This window comes from Ambystoma mexicanum, chromosome 3p (assembly GCF_040938575.1).
Source record: "Ambystoma mexicanum isolate Mex_15411 chromosome 3p, UKY_AmexF1_1, whole genome shotgun sequence".
NCBI lineage: Eukaryota > Metazoa > Chordata > Amphibia > Caudata > Ambystomatidae > Ambystoma > Ambystoma mexicanum.
In genome coordinates this window covers 938,034,517-938,059,797 of record NC_090925.1, presented here as the reverse complement: position 1 = coordinate 938,059,797, position 25,281 = coordinate 938,034,517, and the positions used below count along the sequence as shown (strand labels likewise).

The 25,281-nt window shown below is 49.5% G+C and overlaps 1 protein-coding gene across 1 annotated transcript in view; it reads left to right on the top strand.

Moving 5' to 3' along the window:
• Positions 1-25,281, top strand: part of NFS1 (NFS1 cysteine desulfurase) — a 1,222,594-nt gene that overhangs the window by 389,355 nt on the left and 807,958 nt on the right. The gene's annotated exons all lie outside the window — the stretch shown is intronic.

Below are 25,281 nucleotides of genomic sequence, written 5' to 3'. Positions count from 1 at the left end.
GACCAAGGTCCTCCAACTGACCCTGTATTGCCATTCCATATGGCCTTGCAAAGAAGGGTGGCAGCGGCTTGGACTGCTCAGCAGAGTCTCCCGGCAGTGAGCAAGTCTTTGCCGAAAAAATACCGTCCAGCCAGTAGCGACCCCAGCTACTTGACTACGCACCCCACTCCGGAGAGTTTGGTGATGCAGGCGGCTACGGCCCCGGCAAAACTGGCATTGTACCCTACAATCCCTCCTGATAGGGACGACATGCGTTTTGATGGCTGGGCGAAGAAAGTTTTTTCTTCAGGGGTTATGGCTTTACAGGCAGCCAACTCTGTGTGTGCCTTAGCACGTTTCACTCATACTCTGGAATTGTATCTTTGGCGGCTGAACACATTCCCGAAGGGGAGGAACGGGATGGCTTTCTTGCTCTCATTCAGGATGGCGAGGATGCCATGTGTGAATCCGTTCATTTGGGTCTGGACATAGCAGATTGCGTCAGCCGGTCCATGGCGGCAAGCACCGTAATGCGCAGATTTGCGTTGTTGCGGAAGTCGGGGGTTTTCTCCTTATGTAAAAAGCCGGCTTCTCAACATGCCTTTGATGGTGAACATCTTTTTGGCTGCAAGGCTGACGAGAGCCTTGAGAGGTTGCAGACCTCCAACGCTGCAGTTAACCAACCTCCACCTTTTCGTCCTCGCGGACAGCAATGGAGGGGACGTTCCTTTCGATATTACTCATCCTTTGGTAGATCGAGAGGAGCCACCGTAAGAGTACCAGAGGTGGAAAGCAAGGTACTTGAGGTGCCAAGGCCGCTCGGGCAGTTGCCTCTTTACCCTCAGGCAATGCCGCAGCCACTTTAGCTAATTCATGAGGCCATGTCCCATGGTTTGCCGGTTGGGGGAAGGCTGGCGCAGCACGACAATCCACCAGGAAATCTCTCTTTGAAGAGTCCGGATCCGCTCCTTGCACAGGAAATCGAATCCCTGCTAGAGAAAGGAGCCATAGAACTGGTGCCTGTAGCGGAGAGTAACAAGGGTATTCTCCATATTTTTTGATTTAGAAGAAAGACGGAGGATTGAGACCCATCATGGACTTGTATGGTTGAACAAGCTCCTCAGGAAGGACAAGTTCAAGATGGTTACTCTCTCTCAAGTCCTCCAGACCCTTCAACTTCAGGACTGGTTGGTGTCTCTCGACCTCAAGGACGCTTACTTTCATGTGCTGATCCATCCTAAGCACAAGAAGTACCTGAGGTTCGCGTTTGGCCACACACACTTTCAGTTTCGGGTCCTGCCGTTCGGATTGACCTCCGCCCTGAGGGTTTTCACCAAGCTCATGGTGGTGGTGGCAGCGGATCTCAGGAAAGGGGGGATTCACATCTACCCCTACCTGGACAATTGGTTGATCGGGGCGCACTCTCCCGAGCAAGTCCTGGATCATCTGTCCGTCACCTGCCACTCCCTTCACAAGCTGGGCTTCTCCCTCAACTTAAAGAAGTCCCACTTGACGGCAACTCGGCGGCTCCAGTACATCGGAGCAGTGCTCGACACATCCCTGGGGCAGTGTTTCCCGCCCCAGGTGAGGGCTCTTCACATTCAGCAGATGGTGCACAAGTTTCAACATGCCCAGAGTCTCCCAGCGTTCAAGTTCTTGAGGTTGCTCGGCCTCATGGCATCCTGCATTCTTCTAGTGCCAGTGGCCAGGTTGCAGATGAGATCTCTGCAATGAGTTCTCAAGATGCAGTGGTCACAGTCCTCCGGCAGGATGTCGGACCCCGTTCAGATGCCGCCCTCGGTTGCCCAGGATCTTCTGTGGTGGGTGGTCGAAGGCAATCTGATGATGGGGGGGCTCCATTTTGGCTACCCTGGCCGGAGGTGACGATCGTGACGGACGCATCCCTCACGGGATGGGGAGCTCATGCCAATGATTTGATAGTCATCGGTCGTTGGTCTCCGTTGGATTCTGACTCCATATCAGTCTATTGGAGCTTAGGGCCGTCAGGCTTGCCCTGAAGGCTTTTCTGCCGACTGTGCGAGGAAAGAATGTCCTGATTCTGACGGACAACACAGTGGCCATGCACTACCTCACCAAAAAGGGGGGGCAGGGTCACTTCCTCTGTCCAGGGAGGCGATGCAGCTCTGGTTCTGGGCCATCCAGCAGGAAATTTTGATCTCGGCAGTTCATCTGGCCGGGGACGAAAACGAGACGGCTGACGCTCTCAGCAGGCAGAGCGCGATCTCTCACGAGTGGGAGCTGGCTCAGGAGATTCTCCTGGAGATCTTTGCCCTTTGGGGGACCCCACAAGTGGATCTCTTCACCTCCAATGTCAACCGGAAGTGCGAAAGGTTCTGCTCGTGGGAATTTCCTCCAAGAGGAGCCTTAGGGGACGCGTTCGTGGTGGAGTGGTCCTTCCCACTGCTGTATGCGTTTCCTCCATTCCCCGTCATCCTGCAAGTGCTGCAGAGGTTCGGTTCCCAGATGATCCTCATTGCTGTGGCATGGGCCTGGAGAGCGTGGTACCTGGACCTTCTCGACTTGTCCATCTGCCCTCCACGCCGTCTTCCCGACCGAGACCATCTCCTCTCACGGGAGGGAGTCAGGTTCTCCATCCAGAGGCCAGTTCCCCCAACCTTCACGCTTGGCTTCTGAAAGGTTGCGGCATAAGGATTGGGACCTCCCTGAAGATGTGATGGAGGTGTTGCTTTCGGCCAGACGGCCTGCAACAAAGTCCCTGTACCGTTGCCGTTGGAGAAAGTTCTGCGACTGATACAGGGTTAAGAATGTGGATCCTTTTTCATGTGACATTCCTGTGGTTCTGTCTCTTTTGCTTTAGTTAGCCCACAAGGGCCTGCAAGTGGGTACCATTAAAGGTTTCCTGGGGGCGCTGTCCATATTTAAGCGCTCGTCTGAGGAGTGTTCTTATTTTAAAATTCCTTTCATTTCTCAGTTTCTGAAAGGGCTCACTTATGTGTTTCCACCGTCACCTTTCCAGGTGCCCGGTCTGATTTGAGCCTTGTTCTAAAATTCCTAATGGGTGCTCCATTTGAGCCTTTACATTCTTGTCCTTTGAGACTGTTAACCCTTAAAACTGTATTTTTAGGTGCGGTTACTTCCGCTCGCAGAGTGAGTGAGTTGCAGGCACTTTCTGTGAAGCCACCCTTCATGGTGTTTCATAAGGACAGGGTTCTCCTTGGGGTTCCTCCTTCCTTTCTTCCGAAGGTGGTGTCGGAATTTAATTTAAGCCAGAAGGTCATTCTTCCGGCATTTTATCCTCCTACGCATCCTGGTAAGGAAGAGGAGAGGCTCCATAGGTTGGATCCTAGGAGAGCTTTAAGTTTCTACAGTTCACGCATGTCCCGGGTCAGAGTGGACGATCAGCTCTTTATAGGTTACGCTGGAAGGCTGTTACTAAGCAGACTGGATTATCTTGGCAATTTCTGAATGTTACCGCTTGGCGGGTAAGGACCCTCAGGTAGGCTTATGGTCCCATTCTACTAGGGGTATGGCTGCCTCTACTGCCCTGCAGTGGGGTGTTCCTATTCGTAACATCTGTGCAGCAGCCACTTGGGCTTTGGTCCATACTTTTGTACGACCCTACTCCCTAGATTCTATCCATGGGCAGGATCTGACCTTTTGCAAGGCGGTCCTTTACTCTGAAATTTAATTGGGCATTCTAAATTTCTATATTCTAAATTCTGTTCCCTCCTCCATACGTTGGTACTGCTTTGGGAGTCTGTCATAGATATGGAATACGTCGGAGGACCCAATCCCCTCGAAGAAAAAGTTACTCTCTTACCTGGTAACTTTCTTTCGATGGAATGGTCTGACGACGTATTCCATATCGCTCCCTCCCTACCTGCCCCGCTACAGCATTTCTTATGCGATTGCAGCTTATGTTTCCACAAGGCTTTCTGTGGTCATACTGGCAGACGATTGGTGCCACACGTTCTGGGAAAAAACTAAAACTGAGGCTACTGGCGTCGTGCGTCCTACTTATAACATCCGGTGACATCGGCTCGACGGATGCCCTCGAGGACAGCATATCCACGCAGCACGCAGACGGCGAAAATTTTCTGAAGCAGCGCAGCTGTGGTGATTACCTGTCATAGATGAGGAATATGTCGTCGGAACATCCCATCGAAAGAACGTTTCCAGATAAGAGAGTAACTTGTTTGTCTAACACCAACATTGGATCTTTCACAGTATACGCAAGTGTTACGTTTTCATTATGAACAGTACTTTCAATAGAACAAACGGCTTCTGCTCTGTCATATGCAACTCAATAAGGAGTTGGAAACTGTCACCGGCAAGGCTCGCGCAAAGTGTTAGAACACTGTGCTTCACTTTGCGGGTTGCACTGTTTTCCTGACTTCCACTGTCACTTCTACTGCTTCTGGGTCGCTGGGGACCCACACCCTTCTCCTGCACGGGTGTCTCTGGTCCGGCCACTTGAATTGCGAGTTCCTTTTCCTCCTGAGACTCTCGGCTTGCCACTTGCTTCTGACTTCAGTCTCCTACACGTTAACAGCTCTGAAAGCACAGCAATGAGGCTCACATTGGGAAAACGTAGTCGCCTGCACGACTTCCACTGTGCAGCCTCTGCACTTCAGATTTTGGGTGAACAGTACTCACTACGAACTTGCAGGTGAAATCTGCTGTCTCCATATTCCGGCATCCCTTCTGTGCACCCACATCATTGTGATTTGCCAACCTTGTGCTGCTTCTCTTCTACTACAGCCTGCCTTGCAGGTCTCCTTCTGCTCCTCCTTTCCCGAGGGGGCCTTGTATGCCTCTGAGGTTCAATAACCATGTTCAAATGTGGGCTGTTAAACTCAATTGCCTGACTATTGCAATGACCAGTAGTCTTAATTGCCTGTCTACTACATCTGCATGCCTCTTCAGCCCTCTTCCTCATCCCAGTACCTCTTAGATTCTGGGACTTGTAGTCCCCTTCAACAAAAGTAGGTTTTCTGATATTTGAGTTCTTTTTACGGGTAGATTTAATTTCCCTGAACTCGTTAAGAGAAGGACTGTTTGAATGAGTTGTTATAGAGGAAGATAATTTATTAAAGACAACATTTCAAGATCCTGTACGTTTTACCATTGGGAGTAAGGAGGGTGTTTGATTTGGGATACCCAAACAGATCTTTCCTTTGGTAAGGCTTGTTCCATTTGTAGAAGATTTGTGTCCACATTTCAAGTTTTAATATAAGTGTCATGGGATACCAAGATGGTGGCTCCAGGCCGCGACACTAAAGCCCATTAGTAAAGCAGATCATCGCCACAGCTATAGGCCCCAAACCCTCTGGAGGCCAATAGAGGATACGCAGAGGGGCTCATTCAATAATCGGCAGCGGAGAGCCAGGGGAAGAGCGCCAACAGTGGTATCAGGTGGAGCGGCAGCCCCCTACAGCGACAGGCAACAGGACCGGTGCCTGAGACGGGAGCGCAACACCCGTGGCAACCAGACCCAGGGGCCCCAGTTCGGGGAGGAGTAGGATACAGCAGAGGGGGAGGGACCCGAAAACCAGCGGTAGACCCCACCAGGCCGGTGAGGAGATGCTAAACCCAGTAGAGAGGCACCGTAAGGGCCTATCCGGAGATAGGCCCCCAATCACATCAAAGTCCGGGAGACGCAACTGATTCCACAGCCCCACAACTACGCACACAGCGAGAGACACAAACAGTATGACCCTCCATGGAAGAATGGGGTTCAAAATACTAACATAAAGCGTCAGAGGGCTGAATTTGCCGGTAAAAAGAGAAAAGGTGGAACACTTTCTTCATACAGGGAAATACGACATAATATTGTTCCAGGAAATCCATATGAAAAGGAAAGATCGTGGAAGGCTGCGACTGAAAGGATACAATCAAATCCTCCACGCAAATGAGATGGAGAAAAAAGGTGGGGGGGGGGTGGAGTCCTGTTAGCTTTCCTCAAATTCCTCAACCCGCAAATACACGATGTCCAAGCGTACAAACAAGGGAGATACCTATTTGTAGACCGTCATATTGATGGGTACCTGTTACGCTCACCTGGCTCCCACAGAGGCATCGATCTGAACTGGACAGCTGTGGTCTCCACCAATGTGACTCGTAGGGCCGAGATGACGGACTGGACTGGCCCACCTAGCTTCGTTCGCTTGGCCAGTAGGAATATTCTTCTCCAAATGGAGAAAGGGAATTAACCACCAGTGGAGTTGAGTGTAATTCCCCCCACCCCCGCTGTTCTCCCCACGGATCACCTTTGATGTCCCCTCTTATAGTCTCACCTGATGGTTTGAAAAGATGAGCTCTCCGTCCTGCATTGAGCGCAGGGGCGCGTTGATAACCAGTTGCTTCACTGGCTCGAAGGAATTGGTGAGTTCCAGAACAATATTGACTCCGAGATTCCCGGCAAGACGCCGTAAGTATGAAGTTCGTAAGAGTTCAAATGCCTGACTTTCACTCTTGTCCAATTCCTTGCAGGTTGCAGCTTGACCCTAGTGAAGAGTTCCTCGTGTCAACCGGTAGTATTCTGATAAGGATTTGTATTTTCCAACACAGTTTGATAAAATTTCAATATGTAACCTGTTGCTTTGTCCCTTATTTAGGCGCTGAGAGAAGGTATGAAGTTTCGGGGAATAATACCTCCGGCGGTAAAATCAGGTAAGTCTATTGTGGTGAGGAGGGTTCCCCTTGTGAGTCCCTTTGTTTCACCTTGCTGTCCTTTTGTTTCCCCGGGCCGGGGTTCGGCGAAGATGCAGTGGAAGCTGCGCTGACCCGTGAAGAGGAATGGTACCCCCGGTGGTAAAAACAGGTAAGTCTATGGCGGGGTAACTAATATTCCTTGGCTCACCTTGCTGTTCTTGCCATCTCCTTAGGTGCCGGAGTGCGGCGGGAACATGCAGGAGGATGCGGTGGAATGTGAAGATGCTGTGAGTTCAGCGCGGCGCTGCAGCAGGCGAGGCGACACGCATAAAATAACTTCTTTCTTCCAGCTCGAAGGCGCGATGGATCGGGAATTCAGGTAAGGATCAAAGGTATTGCTCTTGTTCTAACCTTTTCTCCTTCTTTCTCCCTTCTTCTAGGAGCTCCAAACCCGAGGCTGGCGTGGCAGAAGACTGGATGTAGACTTGTAGGCACAGTGAGCGTTACGCTGCTGGATGCAGAATAACGCGAAGCGTGTGCTGCTCTTTGGGCGTGGTTTAAATAGCCTTCCAAAGTAGTCCCAGGTAAGTATTCCTCCCCAGCCCCACCCGAGTAAAAAAATAGTCCCTAGGTAAAGTAGTCCCTTCCAAGCCTCTTTTGGCTTGGAGCTCTTGCAGCATAGGCTGCATCAGGTAAGTTTGCAGCATGGTCTGCATCAGGTAAGTTTTAATCTATAAGCCTGGCGCCTATCGCGCCAGGAATGACTCTCCATATGAGCCTGGCGCCATAGACGCCAGGACTGCACCCAAATAGCCTCTAGCAGGGGTTGTTGGGCTTGCTTGGGATAACTTGATGCCTGCTTCCGGGGTTGCTGGACTTGGTCTGGGTCCCTGGGGGTAGGAATCATGACAGTACCCCCTAACACTAGCAACAATCTACGCCCCGAACACGGGGCAGGACGGTTTCATTAGGGACTTCCTGAACAAGCTGGAAACCTTTGCGAAGGTGGAGGTGGTACTAGGCAGAGACTTAACATGGCTTGGGCCCCAATGTGGACCGCTCCAACAACAGACTGTCTGGGCAGGCAGGGCCGTCGAAGGCCCTGAAGCAGACCATGGAGAGGATGGCATTGGAAGATACCGGGCAGGAAGGCGGACCCCAGGGTTTATGCACTTCTCGCATGTTCATAACTCCAGATCCAGAATTGACTACATCTGGGCCTCTGCGGGTCTCCTGGGAAAGATAAACCAAGCAGTGACCGGTCCGATCTCGCTCTCCGACCATGCTCCACTGTGGTTGTCCATCTTCTTGACTCGCCGCCAGACGGGGCTGTGAAGGTGGAGACTTCTGGCGAAAATTATACAAGACCCAGTCATGCGGGAATTGATCAGAGAACACATAGCAAACTACTTTGCGAACAACAACACACCAGAAATCTCCAGGGCTACCCTCTGGGAGGCCTTCAAGGCAGTGACACACGGACACCTCATAGCGCTTAAGGCACAGTGGAATAAACACTCCTTAACAACTGGATGAGCAGATGAGTGCATTCCCCCCAGGACCCTCCTCCCGGCCCACCTCTTCCCTGATTGGTGGAGCTTCTCTCCTTCGTTTGGGCCTAGCGGCCACAACAAACCCTCTTACCTCCTTAACAACTGGAGGAGCAGTTGAGTGCATTCCCCCCGCCCTCCCCAAGTCCCTCCTGTCCCTGGGGAGCAACATCTTGGCCTTTGTGGCTGACCCCCTGCCCCGATCGCCATCCTTGCCTCCCTAGCCTTTTCCCACATCCTTCTTCCTCCTCTCGGCGCACCCCCCTTCCCTGACTGGTTGGTTCCCTGTTCATAACCCACATTCCGAGGGAAGCCCTCTGCCTGGCGGCCCTTAAGGCTAAGGGCCCGAGGCAAAGAGCGGCTCCTACAGTGGCGGCTCCAAGGCGTGTCTGCAGGTGTCAGCTGAGGAAGCCAATGAAGCCAACAGACGCCAACAAAAAGTGTGGCATGGGTGGGGAGTAGATCAATTACTCTACTCCAGAAAGCCCCCGCCACTCTACCTTACCTTTCCATAACGTAGACTGTCATAGACTTACACCATGCATATTTAGAGAGACTTGTGACCACCATCCTAAATCTATTCTTGGATGGACTGTAAATGTTGCCTTGCATCACATACTAACATACTAGCCAATGTTAACAAGTGGCACACAAAGGGAGAACTGTGAAGATTAGCCTGCGTCACATTTAGACAGGTGTAACAATCTTAGCTTGCGCTACACCTAGATGGAATTCTTAACCTTAGCATGCGTTGCATCTAGATAGAAATGTGAATGTTAACATGTGCCACACTTAGATGGAATTGTGAACACAGGCCTGCTTGCGGCACCTCGAAAGGATTGTGAATGAATGTTAGCGTGTGCCACAAATAGATGGAATTATGAAGGTTAGCAAGTGCCACACTTAGATAGAACTGTGAACTTCCGGCTGCGTCGCATCTAGACAGGATCGTGAATGTTAGCACGTGCCACACATGAATAGTATTGTGAATGTCAGCATGTGCCACACTTAGATGGAATTGTGAACATTAGCCTGAGCAGCATATAGATAGGACTGCAAATGTTAGCATGTGCCACACTTAGATGCAATTCGAATGATTAGCATGTCCCACACTTAGATGGAATTGTGAACACTGGACTGCGCTGCATCTACAGGATTGTGAATGTTCGCATTTGCCACACTTATATGGAATTATGAAGATTACTGAGTGCAACACTTAAATGGAATTGGGAATGTTAGCAAGTCCCACACTTGGATAGAATTGTGAACATTAGCCTGAGTCGCTTCTTGATGGGATTGTGAAGGTTAGCAAGTGCCACACTTAGACAGAATTGTGAATATTAGCATGTTAAATGTCATATAACCCACTGACCAAAAAAAAGCTCAACATTTCTGCATACTTATCTCACTCAAAAGATTCACACAACCATCTCTTGGACAACAACTCGCACCAAAGCTCAGCACCAGGTGTATACCGAGTTGAAGCTGCCAACAGAACACCACTCCTCACTATCCTACTCCCTCTTCACCTTACTAACCCTCCCACCTTCTCGTTTGCACATCCGCCAGAGCGCCTGGGGAACAACTCTGTTGGTGACGCTGCGTGGTACAAATACCTTTAACATTTAACATAAACAGGATCGCCAGTGGGAAGCCGAACTAGAATCCAAGCTGGAAGAAATACATGCGGAAATGACCAGAAACCAGTCGTTGAAACTGAAGAGATCCTTAAGGAATGTACAGGGGCAACTCAAATCCATTTGCACCAAGCGGGCGGAGAGGAGCCTACCACATCTGAAACACTGGTACTTTATGAAAGCGATTAAGGCGGACAAATTCCTGGCCAAACAGCTAAAAGGGAAACAGAACCAAACGGTCAAAGCGCTGAAGGATGCAAAGGACAAGCAAGGACATTAACGACAGAAATCGGGAAAGTATTTATTTAAAGACTTTTAACAAAACCTTTATACCTCAGACAACCCCTGGGAGGTAAAATAAACCATCTACCTAGACGGAGTCACGCTCCCGTCAATCACGGACGAAGAAAACAAACCAATTAGACGGCCCAATCACCGAAGAGGAGGTGTCAAGAGTGATCCAGGAACTCCCCAATAATTACACCGCAAATTTCTACAAAATGTATAAAGAAAGCTTAGCCCCAACCCTGGCAGAACTATTTAATATGTTTAAGCAAACGGCTAACATAACACAGCCCATGAATGAGGCGAAGATCCTAGTCTTCCACAAACAGGGGAAAGACCCATAGCTCCCGAGCTCATACCGCCCTATCGCACTAATAAAGACTATATGCGACTGTTATGAATAATGTAATTGTTTTCTTTGCAACACACTGTTTTTTTGATTTCATCAGGAAGTTTCCCTATAGAATTCTTACAAACAGTTGCTTTTTGATGAAAAGGATAATTTCCTCATTTAGAGTGACCAGGTTGTCATCTCAGTGGGTTCTGAGGTGTAAATAGTGTTCTTGTTTTACTCTGTTTAGTAGTGAGAGTTTTTCTCACCTCGAGCACCAGAAAAGCAATGAAATGTTGTCTTTAATTGATTTGAATAGGAAGTATCAGTAGTGCACCATAGTTTTGATTTGGCTTGCGAATCAGACACCCCAGACATCAAGGGCATACACATGGGTGGGGGGGGGGGGGACTTCCCACAAAATCGCAGCCTACGCAGACGATATGCTGGTGGCCCTAACCCACCCGCTGAGGTCACTGCTGTTTCTTCTACAGGAAATAGAGGCATATGGTACCATCTCGGGACTGAAAATCAACAGACAAAAGTCCTAAATTTTGATACTGGCCGGAAAAAGATGACATCTCGAGGAAAGCAGTTGTGCTACAACTGCGAGTGGCGACAAGAGGGGTCAGATACCTCGGAGTCACATTGACCAGCAATATAAATAATATAAATAAACGCTATGCAGGAAACTACCCCCAACTTCTTTCAAGAGAATATATATATATATATATATATATATATATATTGAAAAGAAGGAAGGAAAAGTAAATGCACTTTTCCACACGGGGACGGCACTCAAAGCGGCCAGGACGCCAGCATAAATCTCCAAGAATAAATCAATCATTTAATGTGGACAGAGGGAGGGCAGCAGAAAAACACAACGTGTTTCACCACACACGGGCTTCTATATATATATATATATTTCTGAGGCTTGTGGAATCTGCTTAGATCACATGCTGTGCATAGGCCGACATCTAGTGGAAGCTGCGGAGTATTAGTTTGTTTTTCGAAACTCGAAAATGGGCGTCGACACAGGGCGTGCCAGTAATACTATCCCTAGTGTGACGTCCACTGTACCCAAGATCCCTCACGCATCTAGGATCCTCAGATTGTTTTTTTCCGCCATACTGGTCGGAAGCATTTTGCGGAGTCCCCTGGCCTTAGCTAAAATATTAATTTATTTACATCCTTCCCCATCCCAACGTCGAACTTCGACACTCGATGCCGGCTGGAGAAGAAATCGACCGTCGGCTACTGCATGACGGATTTGGGCCTCGGAAGGCCTCTGGCCTCGGCCCGGGCCTTGGAAGGCCTCTGGCCTCGGAAGGCCTCTGGCCTCAGCCCTGCAAGTAGGGAGAGTGGGGGGTGGGACATACTCTACACTCTTGGTATATAGGTACACCTTATAGATTTCCTACACTTACCAGCCCGCTGCCTCAAGGTGCGTATGGAGGGTACCCCTTTTCAATTCTGCCCCAAGTGCAATCGCAAATACCCTTGGTCGACAGGCACGCCACGTGCAATCTCTGCTTGCCGAGGGACCACCCCGAAGCGAACTGCAGAGCATGTAGTAGGTTTAAACCTAAGACACTTAAGGACCGTTCGACGAAGCGTTGGGCCGACCACGCCAGGCTGGCGGCCATGGCAGGGGAGGGCGCCTTCAGCGACGGCAGCGACGCCGTACTTTCGGACGGCGAGGGCATTACGGCGTCGAAAGACAGCCGAGCGCAGGTCCCCGACCTCGGAAGGTCGTCCGGCAGGGCGGCTATGGGGAAGACCCCCGGCGACACAAGCGCTTCACACACCACACACACTAAACACACGAAGTCCAACCGAGACTCGACGTCGAGTTCTCGGAAAGAGGCACAGACAAAACGGTCCGACTCGGTGTCCTCTGGGCGTTCTCGATCGAGATTGCCGCATGACTCCAGGCAATCATCCACTCTTGCCAAGAGTGCCTCGCTCCCTAGGCTAACGGAAGTTCGATCGTCGGAGGACGAAGACGACTTCCACCCCCAGGCTGCGCTCCAGGAGTCGGAGCCCGCAGACAAGATCAGCGAGGCCCCACGCTCGAAGGACAGGGACTCTACCCCCGATCCTCGACGCCAGGCGTCGAAAACCTCCGGAGCCACAAAAGGACAGGGAAAACATTTTTCCACTCACGGGGAGGGGGGAAAACAGCAGAAGAAGCAGCCTTTGCACTCTTCCACACCTGTGAAACACACCACTCCCCCTAAACAGACAGACAAGACCAGGTCTGCTGATTTTTCTAAAACCAGCAAATCTACTCAAGATAAATCCCAGAGACTTGCTGAGAGAGTCATTCCCAGTTCCAAAAAATGGTCGAGTGAACACATAGATAGGGTCATGTCAAGGATGTCTTCTTTGGCTGATTTTTACGATAAAAATCCAGACCATTTCCTTTCGTATGATCTACAAGGGGCCACACCCTCAGGCTCTAACGATCCTATCCCCCCCGAGTAAGAAGCCCCGGTTTGAGACACCGATGAGGTCTACAGACCCCTTCGAGGTACAACCATACTCACTGTATCAAGGAGAGGCTTCCTTTGGTGAGGACCAAGAATTTGGCATGGTAGTAGAGCAAACCGGGACGGGCTACTATGGGGATGATGAGGACCAAGAAGAGGAAGACCCTGAAACCTACAGAGTAGATTCCCCGGTAGAAAACGAAGCCCCGGTTACAGACTCCCCTGTCGATAACCAACCCCTCCTAAACGAGGTTCTTGCATGTGGAGCAGAACATTTCCATATTGACACCCACAGTGTCCAGGAGGAGAGGGACTTCGCAGAGGAGTTAGTGGGAGAAAGGAGGCCTGTTGCCCAGACCATCCCTATCCTTAAGTCCATTCAGCGAAGAATAAACCCATCCCTGGTGAACCCGAACCTCACCAGAGCAGTCAATCCCAGGGTTGAAAAACTTTTCAGGGCAGCCCAGTCTGACCCTCTCTATATAAGAGGACATCTGAACCCAGACTCCCTAGTTGTCACTAACACTCGCAAGAGGGCTGGAACACTCTTGTCATCGTCCGAAGCACCTCCCGACAAGGAGAGCAAAAAACTATATGGTTTCGGCAGGAAAGTAGCCTCAACGTCCGTTTCCCACTGAGGCGCGGGTCTTGGCAGGAAGCTGTCTGTGACTCGAAAAGTGATGTGCAGGACTCGATTGGCTTCTGGGGTCGAACCTCTTCGCACTGTGTGTCGGACTCAAAGAGTGAGGTTTCTGCAGGTGAAAGAATATGGGGGTTAATGGTCTGGGTAGTTGAATGTCCCTCTCTCTCTCTCTCTTCCCAGCTTTTTCGTAGAGCCCCCCCCCCCAGGTCAACGTGCTCACCTTATATAGGTGAATGCTGGGCTCTCCATCTGCGTCTGGTGCAGGGTGCCGTTGCCAGTTCCTTCACTGGTGAAACATAGGCCTCTTGAATTCAGAGGATGGTTACCGTCGTTATCTGCACGAGCGGTGAGTTTCTGGACACCTTTTGTCTTTATAGTCTTTAAATGCGTGGCACGTTTATATGCAGACTCTATATAATGCTTTTCCCTTATGTATTGCAGAGCTCTTGAGATGGAAGATGAAGTGAAGCGCCTGGAAGTTCGTAAGTATGGCAAGCGCTTTAACTGTCTCTTTCCTTGCAGCTTAGTTTGTGTTAAAGAGACGCCGGAGTATTTGCAGGCGTTTGATTGCGACGAGCGTGATGGACGTAAGTAAATACCTGCTTAATGTCTTTTCTTTTGCCTTTCAGATATTGGTTTGCAGCGCCGGAGTCCGCGGAATGCCAGCAAGTTGTTAACGATACTTTGTATTTACAGGCGGCGATGCAGAACGAAGAAATCCGGAATTCACAGCGTGCCGGTAAGTATGGCAATGCTTTTGCCTTTGCAGGTGGAGATGCGGCGTGAAGAAGCGGCCGCAGCCGATGGATCAGGTGAGTAAGTACTGCGTGTAAAGTTCGCCTTGCTAACCTGTTGTTTTCTGTTCTTTGCAGGTGCTGATGATGTCTGGATACTGAAATGGTAAGTAGGATTCTTGCAGGTCCAGGATCAGAAGAAGAAAAGCCGGAGCAGACTCGGTGAGCGTTCTGCTGCAGATGCAGAATAACGCGAAGCACGTTTCATCTATCGGGTGTGGTTTAAATAGCCTTGGAGTGATGAGGCGTCTTCTTCCACGGCCCCGCCTAGGTAAGAAAAGAGTTCCAGTTTCCAGAAGAGTTCCAGTGCTGTATCCAGGGAGTGGAGCTGCCCCACCCAGGTAAGAAAGTAGTTCCTGTTCTTAGATAGCTTCTAAGTGGCTGGTAAGTAAGCAGCATGGTCTGCTGCAGGTAAGTCCACCCAAGCATCCTCACACCTAATATGAGCCCGGCGCTTCCAGTGCCGGGACCAATGGTTTTGATGAGCCTGGTGCCACCGGCGCCAGGACAAGGTCCAAAAGGTCCCAGTGGGGACCGGCTGGTGCCTAGAATTAGGGTTAGGGGCCTGCTTCCAAGGACGTTGGGCTGGTCCTGGCTCCTTGGAAGCAGTGATCATGACAGTACCCCCCTCAAGGCCCCTCCTAAGCGTGTCTTCTCCGGGGGTTTCTGCTTGTCTGGGTGATTCAGATGGAATTTTTTGACCAGACGAGGTGCGTGGACGTATTCTGAAGGTTCCCAAGACCTTTCCTGGGGGCCATAACCTTTCCAATCAACCAGATAATATAACTTAGATTTGGAGATATTGGAGTCTAGGATGTTCTTTACTTCGAATTCAAGTTCTCCATCTACTAAAACCGGTGGGAGTTCAGTCAATCGGGTTTCTGGTTGCACAGGTTTTAATAAGGAGACATGGAATACTGGGTGTATTTTCATATGCGTAGGTAACTCCAATTTGACAGCCACTGGATTAATTATGGCAGATATGAGATAGGGTCCAAGGTATCTCGGGATGAAGGTGCGGGGTCCCTTTAGAGGCAGGTGCTTAGTGGATAGCCAGACTTGATCTCCTACAGTGTAGTGAGGAGCCTCTTTACGGTGTCGATCTGCTCCTCTTTTGAATTGAGCTTTAGCTCTTTGCAGATGGGCCGAGTCTTCCTTAAAAGCACGGGTGATCTCCGAGTGCAAGTGATCCACAGCAGGTGCTTCGAATTCTTGGGGAGGATCTAGGTTAGAGGTTCTAGGATGGTGTCCGTATAGTAAGAAGAAGGGAGTCTTTCCTGTTCCAGAATGAATCGAATTATTGTAAGCGTATTCAGCGATCCAAAGAATATCCTTCCAGGGGTTTTCATTTTGTTGGAGCATGCAACATAGCTATTGCTCTAGAGTTTGATTTGTCCTTTCAGTTTGTCTGTCAGTTTGGGGATGGTGACTAGTTGAAAGTCTTACATCAATTTGGGCTAGACGACAGCAACTGCGCCAGAAGTGAGAGATGAATTGACTTCCCCTATCGGAGACTAAAACCGAGGGAAAAAACGTGTAGCCAAACGATGTTTTCTAAGAATTCTCGGGCCAATACTGAGGCTGATGGTAGACCCTTTAGGGGAATGAAGTGAGCCATCTTGGAGAATAGATCCACGACTACTAAAATGGTAGTATACCCCGAGCATGGAGGTAAATCCGTGATGAAATCCATGGACAGGGTATGCCATGGACAGGGAGGGATGTCTAGTGGCTGTAGTAGGTCTGCTGGTTTTTCCTTCTGACTTTTATTCTGGGCACACACACCGCAGGAGATTACAAAGTCTCTAATATCCTTTTTCCATGACGGCCACCAGAAATGTCTTTTAATCTTTTCCATGGTTTTGGTAATGCCAGGGTGACCCTCCATTAGAGAGTCGTGATAACAGGAGATTACTTGTTTTTGTATTTTCTCACAGGGTAAATGCAATCGTCCTCGGAAATATGGTAGGTCTTGATCCACTGAAAATTCTTTCCCCTTTAATTGCCAATCTTGTAAATCGCCCGGAGTTAGGAGTGATTTAACCATGGTCTTGATGTCTTCAAAAGATTGAGCGCTGACCAAACCCAAAATTCTTTGTTCTGGAATTATGGGTATTGGTTCTGGATTGGTCAAATGTTCATCTACTCCCATCAGGGAGAGGGCATCTGCTTTTCCGTTCTTACTGCCTGGTCGATAAGTAATTATAAAGTCAAATTCTGCTAGAAACAGAGCCCAGCGAAGCTGTCTGGAAGATTGAGCTTTGGCTGTCTTTAGATATTGTAAATTGCGGTGGTCAGTCATTACGGTGACTGTGTGTCTGGCTCCTAGAAGATAATGCCGCCAGGCTTTAAAGGCCGATCTGATGGCCAAAAGTTCCTTGTCTGTAATTGAATAGTTGATCTCGGGGGGCGAAAACTTGTGGGACCAAAAGGCAACAGGATGTAGTTGGTGTGTGACCGGATCTCTTTGTGATAACACTGCCCCCATAGCAAGACTAGAAGCATCCGTTTCCACGATGTAAGGAAGTTCTGGGCGAGGATGTTTTAAAACAGGTGCAGAAATGAATTTAGCTTTTAAGTCCTGAAAAGCTTGTTCTGCTCCAGAAGACCACTCAAAACGTTTGTTCTTTTTCAACAGAGCAGTGATGGGCTGGACTATCCGAGAAAATTCAGGAATGAATCTGCGGTAAAAGTTAGCGAATCCTAACATGCTTTGAACTCCTTTTACAGAGGTTGGTGATGGCCACTTGATAATTGCATCAACTTTCTTTGAATCCATATGGACTCCGTTAGGTGACAATATGAATCCCAGGAACTCGACTTCTGTTACGTTGAAAACGCATTTCTCAAGCTTGGCAAAAAGATTATGTTGACGCAATCTCTCGAGAACCTTTTTAACGTGTCTCTGATCTTCTTCAGATGATGAATAGACGAGGATGTCGTCAATGTAGACAACAACACATACGTCTATGAGTTCTCTAAGGACATTGTTCATAAAATATTGGAAAGCAGCAGGAGCATTACACAGTCCAAAGGGCATCACTTGATATTCGAATAGCCCGTACTTGGTGCGGAAGGCCGTTTTCCATTCATCGCCCTCTTTTATCCGTACCAAGTGGTAGGCTCCTCTGAGATCCAGCTTTATGTATATACATGCATCTTTGACTTGGTCCAGGAGTTCAGGGATCAAAGGTAACGGGTATCTGTTTTTAACGGTGATCTGATTCAGGGCGCGGTAATCTATGCAAGTCCTAAGGTCTCCTTCCTTTTTCGGAACGAAGAACAAAGCCGATGAAGCTGGAGATTTTGAAGGACGGATAAACCCGTTAGCTAGGTATTGGTCCAGGTACTGTCTGAGGTGAAGGTTCTCTGGCTCGGTGAGGGCATAAATCCTGCTGCAAGGAGGAGTTGTTCCAGGTATCAGATCTATTTGACAGTCGTAAGACCTATGAGGAGGCAGGGTGTTAGCTTGATCCTTCCGGAAGACGTCTTGGAATTCCTGGTATTCGGGAGGTAATTTGGGAACCTCCTCAGAAGAGATTGCCGCCAGTGAAACATCAGACCGAGGATAACAAGTGGTAAAACACTCTGGAAACTGAACCGTCTTTGCTCGCCAATCGATTTGAGGATTGTGCTTCTCTAACCAAGGGATTCCCAGAATGATCTGGAACTGAGGGGCCTTGATTACATCGAACACGATTCTCTCCCGGTGTCCATCTTGACTCACTAGCGTCACTTCTTGGGTGGCATGCGTTACTGGTCCGGAGGCTATCTCCGTGCCATCCACAGTAGTGATGACGTCTTTTACTGCCTTAGGGACAAGGGGTAGATTCATCCTTGATACCATTTCACGGTCCACATAGTTACCGATTGCTCCGCTGTCAATGTAAGCTTCAATTGCATGCAAACGATCCGGACGTTCAGGACTAATGAGGACCATGGGTATCACGAAATGCGAGGTCACGGGACAGATCTTAACGCTCGGCAAGAGGACCTTTACTCTTGTCGGGCGAGGTCGTTTCCCTGCTCAGACTTTGTGGTACAGGTATCCGCGGCTCCTACAGTCTTCTTAGCTGGTTTCACTGGACAGTCCCGAAGAAAGTGTCCTGAGTTTCCGGAATAGAGGCATAATTGCAGCTGCCTTCTTCTTTCCCGCTCTTTCTGGGTTAAAGGTCCTTTCATGCCCCCTGTTTGCATGGGTTCCACAGTGTCAGCTCCCTTATTCGAGGTCTGTGGTTTAGAAAACACTCGGGTATCAAATCTGGAACGATCTGCCTTCCTGTTCTGTAGTCTATGGTCCAATTGGACAACTAAGTCAATATAGTCAGAACATTCTTGTGGAGGATTCACAACTTGCGCTAACACATCTTTGAGCTCTCCACGCAGGCCTCTGTAGAAAAGCGTTATTCTCTTGTCCTCGGGCCATTGTGTTTCCACTATGTGTCTATTGAAGGAGGCTATATAAGTCAAGAGGTCTTGACTACCCTGTCGTAATGAGAGAAGTTCATTGTCCAAGGCCTGCCCTTGTGCATGTCTTGCGAACAGTTTCTCCATGCTGGACTGGAAGGCCTGAAAATCATGTAAAACCGGATCATCCTGGGTGACTAAAGGGATCGACCAATCTGCAGCGCTGCCACTGAGATAAGAAAGCACGAAAGCCACCTTGGTCTGGTCTGTTGGGAATGCAGCTGGTCGACATAAGAAGTGTAGGCGGCACTGGTTGATGAACACTGCGAATTTCTTTGGATCACCAGAAAAGTGTTCGGGCGGAGCCAAGGGCACATTACCGGGCAGATTGATTTGCACTCGATTTGAAGCTGAGGCAGAAGGATAACTCCCTCCTGGAACGGGCAAAGGTGTCTGTCCTGCCTGCGTTTGTAACAACTGCCTAGCAAGGTCCTCTGTTCGCTCCTTGGAAATTATCAGTTCTCTTCTTAGAGAGTTCGTTTCCTGACGAGCTGCATGTACTTCTGCTCTTAATTCCCCGAGCAACTGGGCTAGTTGATCAGTGTCTGAGGTTTCCATTGCGCCTGGGTAGGAGTTTTGTGGTGGGCTTTGCGTTCTGTAACGCTCACCTGATTCCCACGGAGGCGCGGGTCTTGGCAGGAAGCTGTCTGTGACTCAAAGTGATGTGCAGGACTCGATTGGCTTCTGGGGTCGAACCTCTTCGCACTGTGTGTCGGACTCGAAGAGTGAGGTTTCTGCAGGTGAAAGAATATGGGGGTTAATGGTCTGGGTAGTTGAATGTCCCTCTCTCTCTCTTCCCAGCTTTTTCATAGAGCCCCCCCCCAGGTCAACGTGCTCACCTTATATAGGTGAATGCTGGGCTCTCCATCTGCGTCTGGTGCAGGGTGCCGTTGCCAGTTCCTTCACTGGTGAAACATAGGCCTCTTGAATTCAGAGGATGGTTACCGTCGTTATCTGCACGAGCGGTGAGTTTCTGGACACCTTTTGTCTTTATAGTCTTTAAATGCGTGGCACGTTTATATGCAGACTCTATATAATGCTTTTCCCTTATGTATTGCAGGGCTCTTGAGATGGAAGATGAAGTGAAGCGCCTGGAAGTTCGTAAGTATGGCAAGCGCTTTAACTGTCTCTTTCCTTGCAGCTTAGTTCATGTTAAAGAGACGCCGGAGTATTTGCAGGCGTTTGATTGCGACGAGCGTGATGGACGTAAGTAAATACCTGCTTAATGTCTTTTCTTTTGCCTTTCAGATATTGGTTTGCAGCGCCGGAGTCCGCGGAATGCCAGTAAGTTGTTAACGATACTTTGTCTTTACAGGCGGCGATGCAGAACGAAGAAATCCGGAATTCACAGCGTGCCGGTAAGTATGGCAATGCTTTTGCCTTTGCAGGTGGAGATGCGGCGTGAAGAAGCGGCCGCAGCCGATGGATCAGGTGAGTAAGTACTGCGTGTAAAGTTCGCCTTGCTAACCTGTTGTTTTCTGTTCTTTGCAGGTGCTGATGATGTCTGGATACTGAAATGGTAAGTAGGATTCTTGCAGTTCCAGGATCAGAAGAAGAAAAGCCGGAGCAGACTCGGTGAGCGTTCTGCTGCAGATGCAGAATAACGCGAAGCACGCTTCATCTATCGGGTGTGGTTTAAATAGCCTTGGAGTGATGAGGCGTCTTCTTCCACGGCCCCGCCTAGGTAAGAAAAGAGTTCCAGTTTCCAGAAGAGTTCCAGTGCTGTATCCAGGGAGTGGAGCTGCCCCACCCAGGTAAGAAAGTAGTTCCTGTTCTTAGATAGCTTCTAAGTGGCTGGTAAGTAAGCAGCATGGTCTGCTGCAGGTAAGTCCACCCAAGCATCCTCACACCTAATATGAGCCCGGCGCTTCCAGTGCCGGGATCAATGGTTTTGATGAGCCTGGTGCCACCGGCGCCAGGACAAGGTCCAAAAGGTCCCAGTGGGGACCGGCTGGTGCCTAGGATTAGGGTTAGGGGCCTGCTTTCAAGGACGTTGGTCTGGTCCTGGCTCCTTGGAAGCAGTGATCATGACAGTCTGCCTATCAAGCAAGGATTGCAAACTCCACCACCCTGTTGGCCAGCTACAACTGCCATCAGTGGGAAGAAGTCGCGGCACTCATAGCCTCTGCTCCGGAACCCTTAAAGGGCCAATTAGCTTGGATTTCCGCAGAGGGTAGAGCCGTGTCTGGTTGCATTTTGAAAGCAACCTTTGACGCCGCGGACAACGCAGGCAGATTGATAGCAGAAGGCACTGTTATCAAGAGACATGCGTGGTTACGGCAGTCTGGTTTTAAAGCAGAAACCCAGGCATCATTGTTGGACAAACCGGTGGAAGCCGATCTGTTGTTTGGTAAGGCGGTCGAGGACGCACTGAAGAATGCCAAGGACGAATACGAGACACTCAAGTCCCTTGGCCAGTTAACCAATAAACCCCCCAACCAGAGAGGGAATAATAATTTTCGTCGCCCACGCGGCCAAAATTCCCCAAGAGGATTTAACTATTCCCAGGGGCAGGGTACACAGTGGAACAACAGCCAAAAGTCTACCCAGGGTTACTGCAGGGGTAATAGGAGAGGTTGTGGTAAAGGCAGAGGCATCCCCAGCAAAGGAGGCGGCACGCCTCCACCAAAGCAGTGACGCTCAGTTCAGGGTCCCTTCTCACGCAACCCCAGTAGGGAGACGCAGTTCCAACTTCACCCAGGCTTGGGAAGGGATCACATCAGACAGATGGGTGCTGTCAACAGTATCCACAGGGTACTGTATAGAACTACTGCAGCGTCCCCGGAACCATCCTCCACGACAAAGAGTACACTCTTTAGAACATCAGAAGATTCTCCTCGAGGAGATCGCCATTCTGCTAGAAAAGGACGCGATAGAACTCGTCCCGGGACACCAGGTAAACAAGGGTATTTATTCAACTTACTTCCTTGTGCCAAAGAAAGATTTGACAATGCGCCCAGTATTGGATTTACGGCCTGCCAACACGTATGTCAAGCCCCAAAAGTTTCGTATGACTACGCTACAAGAGGTAATCCCCCTCCTAAAAAAGGGGATTACACGGCAACCTTGGATATGAAAGATGCTTATTTTCATATTTCCATGTTCCCAGCGCACAGAAGGTACTTGCGCTTCAAGGTGGTCAGTCGGCACTACCAATTCAAGGTACTGCCCTTCGGGATAGCTTCGGCACCAAGGGTATTCACCAAGGTACTGGCGGTGGCGGCTGCACACCTAGGCAGGGAGGCAATCCCGGTGTACCCTTATCTGGACGACTGGCTCATAACGGGGGAAACCCCAGTAATTTGCAGGACAAACATTCAAAGGACTATCGACCTCCTCCACGAGTTAGGCTTCTCAATCAACGAGAAAGTCAAGCCTGGTGCCAAGCACCTCCAAACAGTTCCTAGGAGCAATCCTAGATACTCAAGAGGGGTTGACCTTTCCTTCAGAGGAAAGAATTCGGAATATACTACTGCAAATTCCGCATTATCAGTCCGGTCACCAAATAACGGTACGCAAAGCAATGCGTTTACTGGGCATGATGGCGTCATGTATTTACCTGGTCCCCCACGCGCGCCTGCACATGCGTCCCATGCAGAAATGGTTTGCGAAACAGTGGTCTCAGGCAAGTGGTCAGTGGGACGATCTATTGGTCGTTTCGCCAACACTAGTACAAAGCCTTCCCTGGTGGACTAGAGAGAATCTTGCACAGGGAAAACCCTTTTACGATCCTGAAGTACAGGCAGTAGTCACTACCGATGCATGTCTGACGGGGTGGGGAGCTCACCATCTCCACCACACAGCTCAGGGTCTCTGGTCTCCCTCAGTGGCCAAGAACCACATCAACCTGCTAGAGCTTCTGGCAGTATTCACAGCGCTTCAAGCGTTCGAGCCCCACCTACTAAACCTGTCAGTGCAAATCCGGACGGGCAGCACAACAGCCACGTTCTACCTAAACAAGCAAGGAGGGACTCGTTTGCCAAATCTGTCCAAGCTTGCCCAGAAAATCTGGATATGGGCACTCAGACGGAACAGCTTCCTGTCATCACAACATGTTCCAGGGGAGCTCAATTCCCTAGCGGATGCTCTGAGCAGAGACTCCCTCCCAGAGGAACACGAATGGGTTCTACACAGAGCGGTCGTAGAAGATCTCTTCTCTCAGTGGGGTTTCCCCACTATAGACTTATTCGCCACAAGCAAAAACAAACAATGCCCAGGATTTGCATCCAGGTTCCCCCAACCAGACTCCCAGGGGAACGCCCTATGGATGAACTGGTCAGGGATGTTTGCGTACGCTTTTCCACCAACTCCTCATCAGGAAGGTGGTGAACAAGATGAACAGAGAGTCGATGACGCTCGTATTAGTTACTCCCATGTGGGCAAGACAACCGTGGTTCCCACACCTACGCAGGATGGCGGTGTGCGAGCCCATCAAACTTCCAGCCTGGTACAACCTACTGTCCCAGCACCAAGGTCAAACAGTGCACTAACAACCCAACTCAATGAACCTGGCAGCATGGTTCCTGAGGTCATAGAGTTTGGACATCTCAATTTACCACAGAGGTGTATGGACATCCTAAAAGAATTTAGGAAACCAAACACAAGGCACTGTTACTTTTTACAAGTGGAAGAGGTTCGTTATCTGGTGCCAGAGTAGACAAATCAACCCTGTTGATTGCACTCCTTCCACTATTGTTACATACATGCTCCACCTGCTAGATGCAGGATTGGTTTTTAACTCACTGAAAGTACACCTGGCAGCCCTGTCGGCATACACCACTTCCCATAGCAAGGTCTCGTGGTGGAAAGTACCAGTAGTTAAAGCCTTCATGGAAGGAGTAAAGAGACTTCACCCTCCTATTTCAAACCCACCACCAGGGTGGGACCTTAATGTGGTGCTATCCAAGCTCATGGGACCCCCTTTCGAGCCCATGCATAAAAGCAGTCTCAAACACCTGACTTATAAAACGACCTTCTTAGTAGCTTTTACTTCTATAAGAAGGGTCAGTGAAATTCAGGCTCTGTCAGTGCAGGATCCCTTCTTTACTGTCCATAAAGACAAACTGGTTTTACGCACACACCCTAGGTTCTCACCTAAGTTTATATCTAAATTCCACGTAAACCAGTCCATCGAGCTTCTGGCTTTCTTCCAGGACCCTCAAAGCTCGGCTGAGGTGAAACTACACACCCTAGATGTGCGTAGGGCGGTCCTCTACTATGTAAATAAGACCAGACCGCTAAGAAAAACAGATCAACTGTTTGTCTCCGTAGCTACAGGCAGAGAGGGGGATCGCGTCTCTAAAGGTGCCACCTCGAAGTGGATTCTTAACTGTATCCAGCTGTGTTACTCACTCTCTGAAAGAACTCTGCCTTTCACGCCAAGAGCCCACTCTACTAGAGGCATTGGGGCCACTCTGGCTTTCATTGCAAATGTACCCCTTGACACCATTTGCAAAGCAGCTACTTGGAGCTCTATTCACACTTTTACTCAGCATTACTGCATTGACACCCATTCCAAGGCAGATACACAAGTGGGACAAGCGGTTCTAAGACACTTATTTGCTCATGACCCTTCTCACATCCCACCTCCTTCAGGTACTGCTCGCTAATCTATGCACAGCATGTGATCTAAGCAGATTCCACAAGCCTCAGAAGGGATACATTGCTCACCGTAATCGTATTTCTGATGCTTGTATCTGCTTAGATTCACATGCGACCCACCCTTCCTCCCCTCTGAGAGAAGGCGCATGGTTGCTTGTAGTCTTACCTTTCTATCTATCTGCTTGGATTATCTGTACTCGCGCTACTCCTCATGCTACCTCATGTCAGAAAAAATACAATCTGAGGATCCTAGACGCGTGAGGGATCTTGGGTACAGTGGACTTCACACTAGGGATAGTATTACTGGCACGCCCTGTGTCGACGCCCATTGTCGAGTTTCGAAAAACAAACTGTAATACTCAGCAGCTTCCACTAGATGTCGGCCTATGCACAGCATGTGAATGTAAGCAGATACAAGCATCAGAAATACGATTACGGTGAGTAATGTATCCCATATTTCTGATGTTTGTTAATCTGCTTAGAATCACATGCTGTGCATAGGTCCGATATCCAGTGGTCACTGCGGAGTATTGCATTTTGTTTTTCGTAGTCGAAAAGGGGACGTCGACAAGGCGTGTCTGAAACACTATCCCTATAGTGACGTGCGTTGTACCCACAATCCCTCACGCGTCGAGGTCCCTCAGATTGTTTTTTTCCGCCCAGCTACTGGTCGCCTTTACGCAGAGCTCCTCGAGAGACATTGCAGATTTCATCTCCTCGACCTTTGGTTGTTTTCTTATTAATATATAACACATAGATCCCTCCCTCGACGCAGTTGTGAAGCTGTTTCTCCGCCGAGCAAGATCTTCGACGGAGGGGACGAGCGGAGGAGATCCTTCGGCGTTGCCGAACACGTGGCCTGGCCT